Below are 10420 nucleotides of genomic sequence, written 5' to 3'. Positions count from 1 at the left end.
ATAATCAGGCCCCAGTCTGAATCTTTTAAACACTGCTTCTTTGAATTCAGCATAGGTGACGGGCCTGTCTGAGGGGAAATATTGGTATACCTCAGCCAATTCCCCTTTAATCAGGTTTGATAAATACTGCATGTATTTATCTTCAGGTAGCCCCCACAACTGAGCTGCTTTTTCAAAGGTGCTGAGGTAAATTTGAGGATCTTGACCAGGCTCATAGACAGCAAAGTCCTTTGGAGTAATTTTTATTTTTGCTCCATCTCTGTCCTTTCTTGTTTCATCAGAATGAAACTTCTCTCTTTCCAATTTTAATCTTTCCCCTTGTATCTCCGCATCCACTCTCATTCTCTCAGTTTCCATCCTCAATCTCTCTGTTTCCAACTCCCTCTGCTTGTCTTTTTCCTCAGCCTCCATCCTCAATCTCTCAGCTTCCAACTCTCTCTGTTTGTCTTTTTCCTCAGCCTCCATCCTCAATCTCTCAGCTTCCAACTCTCTCTGTTTTTCCTTCTCTGCACCTTCCATCCTCAATATCTCAGTTTCCATCTTCAACTTCTCTCTCAAGTACTCTATATAAGCGGGATTGCTTAAATATCCTTCTGGGGTCTCTTCCCTGACCGGTTGTTTTTGCTCGGCAGTAGCAAATCCTATAAGTGCTACCCTCAATTCATCTACCCCTTTACCCTCATGAGGTAAATTGAATGTTATGCACTTCTCCACCAGCTCCTCTTTTCATTTTTATGTATTCAGCCATGGTGTTTGAGTTCACTCACTCTTTGCCACACACTCTTTGCCAGTCACTCTCACAAGTAATCTTGTTTTGTTATTTCTGTTTGCCACACAATTATTAGGGATTGTCTAGTATTCGTATCTCACTGCTACAGCCAACACCTGTGATGTAGTCTCCTTTGTCACCACGTGTCTTTGGGACTCTCTTTGGTTCGTATCTGGATTCTCTGTTGTTTGTATCCCACCGCTACTGACACCACATGTGAGGCGTCCTTCCCTGGCTCTCCCTGTCAGGTTCCTACCTGCACGTGGCTACTGCCTGTCACTAGGCACCACGAGGGACTCTACCAGTCCGGACCGCTCTCTCTTATGGTTTCTCTCCCTGCTCTAGCACAGATCTCAACAGATCCCCCTGCTAGGCAACCACCAGTAACGTCCCAATACTAGTATTCCCAGAGACTCTGAATACTGGTATTGTTATTCTCTTCACCACTGCCACCATTTGTTACAGTTCCCCTTCAGCCTTGGTCATTACCTTACCCTCCCTTCTGGTCTGTGAAACCCCAGCCAAGGATCAGGCCTTTGGTAAACCAAATTAAGTATTTATTACAGATAACAAAGCTAACAAGATTAACAAGATTTCTTCTTAAGGCACATAAGCATATGGTTTTACTCAATACTAATCCGAACTCCACCTCCCTCCTGGCAAACAACTCTCTAAACCCCACCAAGCAACCCACTCAGTTCTCTTCTCCCCCCCTGATTCCACTCTCACTCTTCCTTTTATACATTCAGCCATTTTAAACACTCAGCCAATCATCTCGCATTCTACTGCCCAATCACTCCCCCTCCTCTTTCACTCCACTTACCATGTATCTTCTAAAACAACAACACTTACCATATATAAATTAATATAGGAACATCACACACGTCACCCCCAGAATAATTTTACCCTTAACCCAATAACACATACACTGAAAGTAAAATAAAGAGTGGTTTTATTAAGAGAAGAATCAAGAAAAAATATTGCAGTTTACAATTGCAGTTTCTAACTATGAGTCATTCATTCAGCAACACTGGATAGACTAAAGCAAAGAGACTAACCCTATGAACACCTTCACATTAAGCTCACCCACACAGAAAGAAAAAAAGGAAAGAAAAAGGTCCAGATAGTTGCATATACCTTTCCTGGAGAGTTGCTGCAAGACTAAGGCTGAGAAAGAGAGACTTTTGCATCTAGCCCAATGAGCAAAAGCTCCGCCTTTTGTAACCAGCGCCAGATTTGAAAGTTCTCACCCAAATACATAGCTGTGAAATTGTCCCAAAGATGCTAGCATGCGTTGATAAGAAAAGCAGTTGTTGGAGACCCCCAGAAGAGGAACTGCCCTCCCCTTCTCACTCCTCATGTTTTATACCTTTTCCCAATTGAACTGACCCCCCAATGTCTCCAGGAGGATGTGGACATGATAAATAAGAACAATGAAAGAATTTAGGATAATTCTGTCAGGGAATGTATTGTTTTTCCAGAAACCATTCCCTGAGGGATTCCCAGATAACGACTGCAATCCTGTCTCCTCCAAAGGCTTAGAAATGCATAACACCTCCCAGTTTGAGAGGAGCTATTCTGTCTCAAAGGCTTAGAAATGCACAACACCTAGTTTAAAAGGAGCTATTCTGTTTCCTCCTGAAGGCCTAGATTATCATAAACATTTCCTTTGTTTGAAAGGAGCACCTATTCTTACTGGGTGACAAATCCAAATTTCCATGGGAGTCAGGAAGTCTATACCTTCAGGCATTGCAAGATATGTACTCAGAGGTCACAGAGGAGCAGTTTCCCAGGAATCTTTGCTGTTGCAGGCCTTTCAAACTCTGGTTCACTGAAATGAATCAAAGATTAAATATTCCCAATATTTGATTCCTCATAACAATAGTCATGCCACGGCCCCTTACTCGCTTGCTCTTGGTTGTCATCTCCACACTCCTCAGTCCTTCCTGTGTGTACCTTCTCCCACAACAACAAAAGTTCATAGAAGCCAATCAGCATGGAAAGGGAGTGTGTTAGTTACTGATAAGAGTCTTCTCAGTGGCTCTCTTACCTCCTTTCACTCCGATTGGCTTCAATCAGCAGGGAAGAAAAAGGAAACATGTTAGAAAATTCTTCTCAATGGCTAACACACTTTCCTTTCATGCTGAATGGCTTGTAGGATGCTGAAGACATAGGGACCCTGCTTCCAAAAAAGTATGGGGTCTAAGACCCCCTGAGGCCTCATACGAATACATCCCTGGTCTTCATTATATGACAAAAGCTGTACAGTGAAGGTGCCAGACGCATCTCTGCAGGGAGAGAATTGCACAACTTAGGGCCTGCCACAAAGAATGCCCTTTCCTGGGTCACCACCAGCCAAACATCTGAGGGTGATTGAACTACCAAGAGGGCCCTTTCTGCAAATCTCAACACGCTAAAGGGTCTGTAGGGAAGGATATAGGCCCCAAATATCTGAAAGACCAAGTCATTTAAACACAGACACAAGCACCTTGCATCAGCCCCAAAAAGAACCATAGTCATCATCCTTCCAAGAATGCATCACCCTTGACCATTGATGTCATACCATCTAGGGCTGATGGCAGTTGGAGTCCAACAACATCTGGCGGGCACAAGGTTGCCTATCCCTGGCCTAAGAGAGATGTTCCAACCTAGAACTCTGTGGGTGACCACATCGTGGCACACATGCACAGCGATGGGGGCTCCCCATTCTAACCCCTGGGAATCCCTCTGCCTTCTGCATCAATAGATTTCTACTAAGATATGATATGGCCCAGGTTGAAAGTCTCAGTGCTGGGAAGGCAGAAAAACACCTTCCCACAGTCCCACCATTGAGGTCTCTCCCTACTGTAAAAAACAAACTGGAGGGGGAGGAAAAGGGGAATCATTGCAGCATTCAAATTTCCTGAAGCATCGTACCCCAAAATATCCCCATTGCACAAGTAATAGTTTGACATTCAGCTCCACAGGCCATCTTGGCCAAGCATGTAAACATCATCATTAAACAGTCTCCCCTCCCAGCCTTGTGTCATACAGATTGTTTCTCTAGTTACGGATCTGCAATCCCAGCAGTCACCAACACCGTTAAAACCATTGTGGTGTCCTGTTGGCCTTTGCAGAAGCTGAATCAAACATTAGCAACTCTATTTGGGTCAGCCTCATGTTCCTACATAAGCAGAACCCTTCCAAGGAAAGAAAAAGGCTGGCTTTGAGCAAGCAAGACATCCACTTACCAGAGACAGAAAGGACATATGGTCCCTGACTGAACAATTAGGATAGTCTTACAGTTGAACGAATAAGGCAGCTTTGGTCTGGGAAGAATGGGCGTTAGCCAGAAGATGATACAGGGCAACCAGTTAAGACCAGGTTGAACACAGGGCAACCACCGAAGAATTAAGAGTCTGTTCTCCAGCTGATATAGGTTTTGCCAAGTAAAAGCTGAGTCACACACTTGAGAAAAGCAACCTCCCCTGTTCTGAGCTTCTAGGATTCTGGGGGCCTATGTTGATTTATCCTTGTTGGAAACTGGCAGCCCTCCATCATCATCACCCCTACCTGATGGCCATGCTAGCTGCTGGGGCTGAGGGACACTGGAATTGTTTAATATCTGAAGAGTCCCCCACTACCCCTGGCATAGCCAAGATGAAACTAGATGGAGTAATGGCCTGGCTCTGTAGAAAACAGCTTTCTATGTTAATTATAATAATCATAATATAATTTATATCCCACCCTTCCACCTGAAGGAGCCCAGGGCTGCAAACATAAACAAAACAATTCATCAGAAAAAATAAAAAGCACACTAAAAACATTCTAAAATGCCATTACAGTTAAAAAGATTCTAAAACACTGTTCCTAAAAAACACCAAAAAAACATTCTTTCAGCAGTGACCTTTGGGTTGCCAGTAAAACTCCAAGGGATGCCTTCAGGGGTTGGGGTCCCAGTTACAGAAGATATAAAGTTTCACCAAAGTACTCACCCAAGGAGAGCAGGGTTGCAGATGTAGCACAGGCCAAACAAACCAAGGTCAAGAACAGACCAGAGAAACAGTTTAGGTCCAAATGTGATCCAGAGACAAAGCCAGGCAACACTGCAAGGTCAATATCACAGGACATTCAGGCAAGTCACAATCCAATAAGGCAGGAAGACTAATCACAAGCTAGAGACCAGAAACCTGTGTTGCTTCCAAAAACTAGAATGTTCAAAGGGGAGCCCATATATCCTCTGGCATTCTAAACCACACCCTAACCACAGATGCAGATAGTGGAGGAGTATCAATTTTTACTTACTCACTCCTTACTTATGAGTAGACCAATGAGTCAGGTTTCATGGACACATACCTTGCCATCACTCTTCAGCCTGGACCCGAAGGTTCTTGCGCCATCACTCTAGAGCAGCCTTTCCCAACCTTTGGGTCCCCAGATGTTGCTGGACTACAACTCCCATCACCCCCATCCAGCATGGCCAATGGTCAGGAATTATGGGAACTGTAGTTCAGCAACATCTGGGGACCCAAAGGTTGGGAAAGGTTGCTCTAGAGGATGCGGGAGGCAATTCCATAAGAATGTAAGAAGAGCCTGCCGGATCAGGCCAAAAGTACCCATCTAGTCCAGCCTCATGTTCTCACAGTGTCCAACCAGATGCCCCAATGGGAAGCCCGCAAGCAGGACCTAAGCGCAAGAGCAGTCTCCTCCTCCTGTAGTTTCTAGCAACTGGTATTTGGAAGCAAACTGCCTCTGGCCATGGAGGCAGAGCGTAGCCACCCACCCCCTCCTCTGACAGTTCCATGGGTTAATCATCAGGTATCAACCCAAAGGGGCCCTGAAGGGGGCCATCAGCATTGGATTCAGGGTGGGGCTGCCTGCTCCCCAAGGTCCTCAATCTGTGGAGTGTCTGGTTCATCCTCTGAGGACTCCATGTTTGGTACCAGGTCAGGGATAGGCATGACAGATCTTGGGTGTGAGGAACATGATGCACAGCCACTGGACCACCACCCCTCCCCTTTTCACTTTATCAACAACTGGCCTGGTATCCAAGATGGAAACCGCCCTGCCTCCTGCTCCATCTTGCAGCTCACAAAGGCTGCAACCCAATACATGCTTACCCAGGAGTAAGTCCCATTGAACCTAGTGGAGCTTACTTCTGAGTAGACACATATTGGATTGCAGCCTGAGCTGTTTGTCCCCGACACACACACACTTCATCTCTTTATGGCTCGTACACATCCCTATTTAAAGAATAATTTAATTAAGTGGAAGAAAATGTAATTAATTTTAATTGATGATCATTCATTTCCCCTTTATTAATATATATATACATTACAGCGATAGAGATGCCAGGAGATCCAGCAGCATTGACCAAAAGGGAGAACTCTTGGATTTACTCTCTGGACACATTGGCACCACATGGCCTGAACCTGGAGGACAGTACCACCACTACTTAGCTTCTGCAAATGAAGCCCCTCTGAGCATTCCATCCTCAAAGCTCTATAACTGCCACCTTGGTAACAGCATTTGTATGTTGGCAGCTGATGAAGGTGGAAGCTGAAATGTTTTGTTAATATAATAAAAACCTCTGTTTGGTTAATCACAATTATGTTTATATATATATATTAGGTGATTAACGGAATCCTTATAGGGATCCAGAGCAAGCTTGAGTGTAGTTCTGTTTGTTGCTTTCAAAACTGTCTTTTGTATATATATATATATATATATATATATATATATATATATATATATATATATATATATATATATATATATCAGTGCCCAGTTAATGTTGTATAATAGGGTAATTAAATTCTCTTATAAAAACTAGTTAATCTTCAAATGCTTTGGATGTGGCAGAGCTCAGTGACCCTTGGGGGCTTTGTTTGAGATTGGGATTGACTCCAACAGCTGTCAGGAATCAGAGAAGAGTGTCTCTGAACATAGGCAAAGTTAGGCACAAGAGTGGATGGGGAGGAGTGAGCAAAATTCAGTGGTGACGGGTGGCAGGGGAGCCCACTTTCTTAAATCTTGGGAGCCAGGAATCGGGGCAAATCATTCCACTGCAGAAGCTACCATACCAACTCTCTTGCTTTTTCCAACCCTGCTATTAATTTTAAACAACGCCCTGAATGTTTTAAGGCCAAGATGAGTGGTTCAGTTAGGTAGCTATAGCCAATGCCAGCCCAAGGAAGAGCAGACCCATTGAGGTTAATGGGCAAGGCTAACTTAGGTTCATTCATTTCAATGGGTCTACTCTGAGTAGGACTTGGTTGGCTACAACCCAATGATCTTATGGATGGGAAAGGGCCTCTTTGGATGGTGCGAATTAGGGACCCCTATTCCCCCTTACAAAGGTACTATTCTTAGAGTGGTTTAACAATCCATCCCTCTTCCCAGGGAATCCTGAACAAACTTTGTAGCTCTGTGAGGGGTAGGGGGGTCTCCTCGCAACTCTCAGCACCCTGAACAAACTATACTTCCCAGGAGTCTTTGGGAGAAGCCATGACTGTTTAAAGGGGCATGATAATGTTCTAAATGTACAGTATAGTGCTGCTAAGGCCATTAAGGGAATTGATGAACAGTTTCCTTGGGGTGAACCAGAAACACCCCCCCACAATCAGTTGATAAGATGGGGCACCTCTACTGTTTTTTATCTCTATGTTGCCCTGCCAGGATTTCCCTTCAGCACCCTGCCTGGGAGGAAGGATGGACTCTGCTGATTGGCCGAGCCTGTCCAGGAGGGGCAGGGCGCCGGGTGGGATTTCCCCAGCTTGCCATTTTATATATTTTTGCAAGCAGCTGCCTGCTTATTTTTTCTTTTTGCATCTCCTTTTTTTGCAACTGGTGACTCTTCGGAGCAGAGACTCCTTCACCTTTCCTCTGCTGCTTTCCCAGCACAGAGGTAAGTCCCCAGAGGGTTGGGGGCTTTTGGTTCCTACACTGGTTCCTATAAACAGTGGTCAGTTTTATCCTTCAGGCAGCTCGGGGGAAAAATTGTGTCAAAAAATAACTAGGAGATTCTGTGTATAATAGAATGTTGAGATTTCACAAGCGACTCGCAGGCGCAGCAGACGAACAGCCGCCACCATCCAGCTGATTGTCCCCAGATTCTAGCACTCAGAGATAGACTGCCTCTGATTGTGGAGGCTCCAAAAATCCAACTGGCCTAGTATTCTGTTTCCAATGGCAGCTGGCCCGAAACATCTAAGGAAACCCATGAGAAGGCAAGGCCTTCCTCATTGTCCACCCCCTTTACTGCATTTGGTCCACTGAAGTATACTGCCTTGACAAGTGTAGGCTCAGTTTGGCTATTCTTGCATAAGAAGAGTCAAGGGGGTTTGCCTCTAATTTCAACAATCTGCTTCCCACAATGGACCAACCAGAAGCCTCCAACAAGCCTGTGATGAAGGCATGAAAGATGATGGCTTGCTTCCCTGTTGACAGTCCCCAGCATCAGATATACCACCTTGGGATATGGAGGTTTTGTTCAGGCATTGAGGCTAATATGAATCTGAACAATCAAGGATGGGGAACCTGTTGCCCCTCAGATGTTGTTGAACTACAACTCCAAACTTCCCTCACCTGGGGGGGGCTGATGGAGTCCAGCAACATCTGGAGGGCCACAGAATCCTTGTTGCTGCAATTAACCTGTTATCTCCCTGCAACTGATGCCTTTTCTCCATAGGCATGTGAGCCAGGCTCTCCTGGCCTTATGGAAGGCTCGGAAAGGGGCTCAGACCAGAGCTTGGAAGATTACTTTTAAAAAGTAATAAATTACAGTTAGTTACATGGCCCCCCAAAAATAGTAATTACCGTTACAATTACAATTGCTCTGAAAGTAACTGATTACTTTACTTTTACTCAAAAGTAATTGCTACAATTGCATTTTAGTTACTTTAAAAAAATGCCTACAAGGTGCTGGCCTTGGCTGCTGCACATTTAAGTAGCCTAAAACAACATTAAAAATAAGCACACACACACAGAGGGTAGTAGAATTTTTTTTATCCATAAGATTAACAGAATGGCATAACATAATCTCACATCCCCTCACACCACCCCCAGCAATGATGATACCCCAACACATGTATTTTTTGTATATATATATATATTGCCTCCAGCTCTTTTCTCCTTCCACTCCTGTCAATTTTTAAACAATTGTTTTCTTCACCCCGTCTCACTCTCCACCTCCTCCCACATCGCCTCCTAAGCACCCATAGAGCATGAAAGAAAAACAACACTGCACAGAAGCCCAATTTGAACCACATGATTTTTATTCACAAATCAGTGGAGCTGAAGACTTCCCCTGCTCTCTCCCAAGTAATGCGCAAAAGTAATGCTGGAAACATTACAATTACTCCTCAAAAGTAATGAAGTTACTACTTGTTCTATTACCAACAAAATGTAATGAAGTTACACACTCATTACTCAAAAAAGTAATAAATTACAAGTAATTTGTTACTTGTAACCAGTTACTCCCAAGCTCTGCTATGCCTGCCTCCCTTCCACTGGCTCTCTGTCATTTGGATTGCTATTTGATGTAGATCATACACAATGTAAATGAGTAGCACCAATCAAAGCTATAAAGACTAATTAAATATAGATATAGTGTGTGCCTTTGGCTGAGCAGGAGCCGTCTCTCAAGAAACTATTATTTGTAGACCTTATTTTTCTTCCTTTCTTCTAGTTGCCATCCATGAATTATTATTATTAATGCCATGCAAGTTCCTTTAAAAAAACACATATAAATGGGTGAAATATTTAGTTCTGCTTTATATGCTTTTTGACTTTTGAATCGTGACACAAGCAGACCCATATATACCAATCATGGATGCATGAAACATTCCAAATATTACATTGCCCCCACACAAAGAAGACTCGTGACACCAAACTGGTATAATGTTATATTTATTAAAATATAACATCCTAAATCCAATGCGATACAGCCAATTATTCAAATCTATATCTTTTCGGGCAGGTGAGGCTAAGCCTAACAATGAGGAATTACACCCTCACCTTCTTAAGGCATCACTTCTCATCATCACGTGACTCCATAGTCAAGGACGTGGGTGAATTCCTCCCTCCTTGCTCTTGGAGCCAGCTGTGTGCTTCCAACCCCCACACCATGGCCCCGCCATACAGGCGTTCACCATGATGCACAAGCAGGTCCCACAAGGACACAACACAGATCCCTACCGGATACAAAGCCCTGATGGTTCCCTAGGAAGTGCCCCTTTTTCATGATGCCTTAACCACCTAATTTTAACCCCCATATACCTCACCTGCCCGAATTCTATGCCAGCCAAAGCAGACGCATCCCACCCAACCGAGAAGCCAATTGAATTAAACCCAAGCAGTATGGAGTAGGCAAAACCAAAGGGATTCTGAAATCAGGATCCCCCCCCCAAAATTCCTACTTGGCCCCATTCAGGTGACCACCAAAGCCCATACTGACAAGGGAGGGAGGGTGGGTGCCGCGAGGCGAAAAAGGCAAGAGCGGGAATAACGGAGCAGCCTTATATCTGCTGCTCAGCGCCTTCCCTGATAGGATGATTGATCTCACATGTCTCCTACCACTTAATTCGAGAATGTTCCCAAGTCTTCCCTGTAATTATGGTGGAGGCAAATACGCCCCTAATTAGGAACGACATTGCCCCCACACAAAGAAGA

Source organism: Rhineura floridana, chromosome 1, assembly GCF_030035675.1.
Source record: "Rhineura floridana isolate rRhiFlo1 chromosome 1, rRhiFlo1.hap2, whole genome shotgun sequence".
In the NCBI taxonomy this organism is placed as follows: domain Eukaryota; kingdom Metazoa; phylum Chordata; class Lepidosauria; order Squamata; family Rhineuridae; genus Rhineura; species Rhineura floridana.
Note: the sequence above shows the minus strand (reverse complement) of the source record.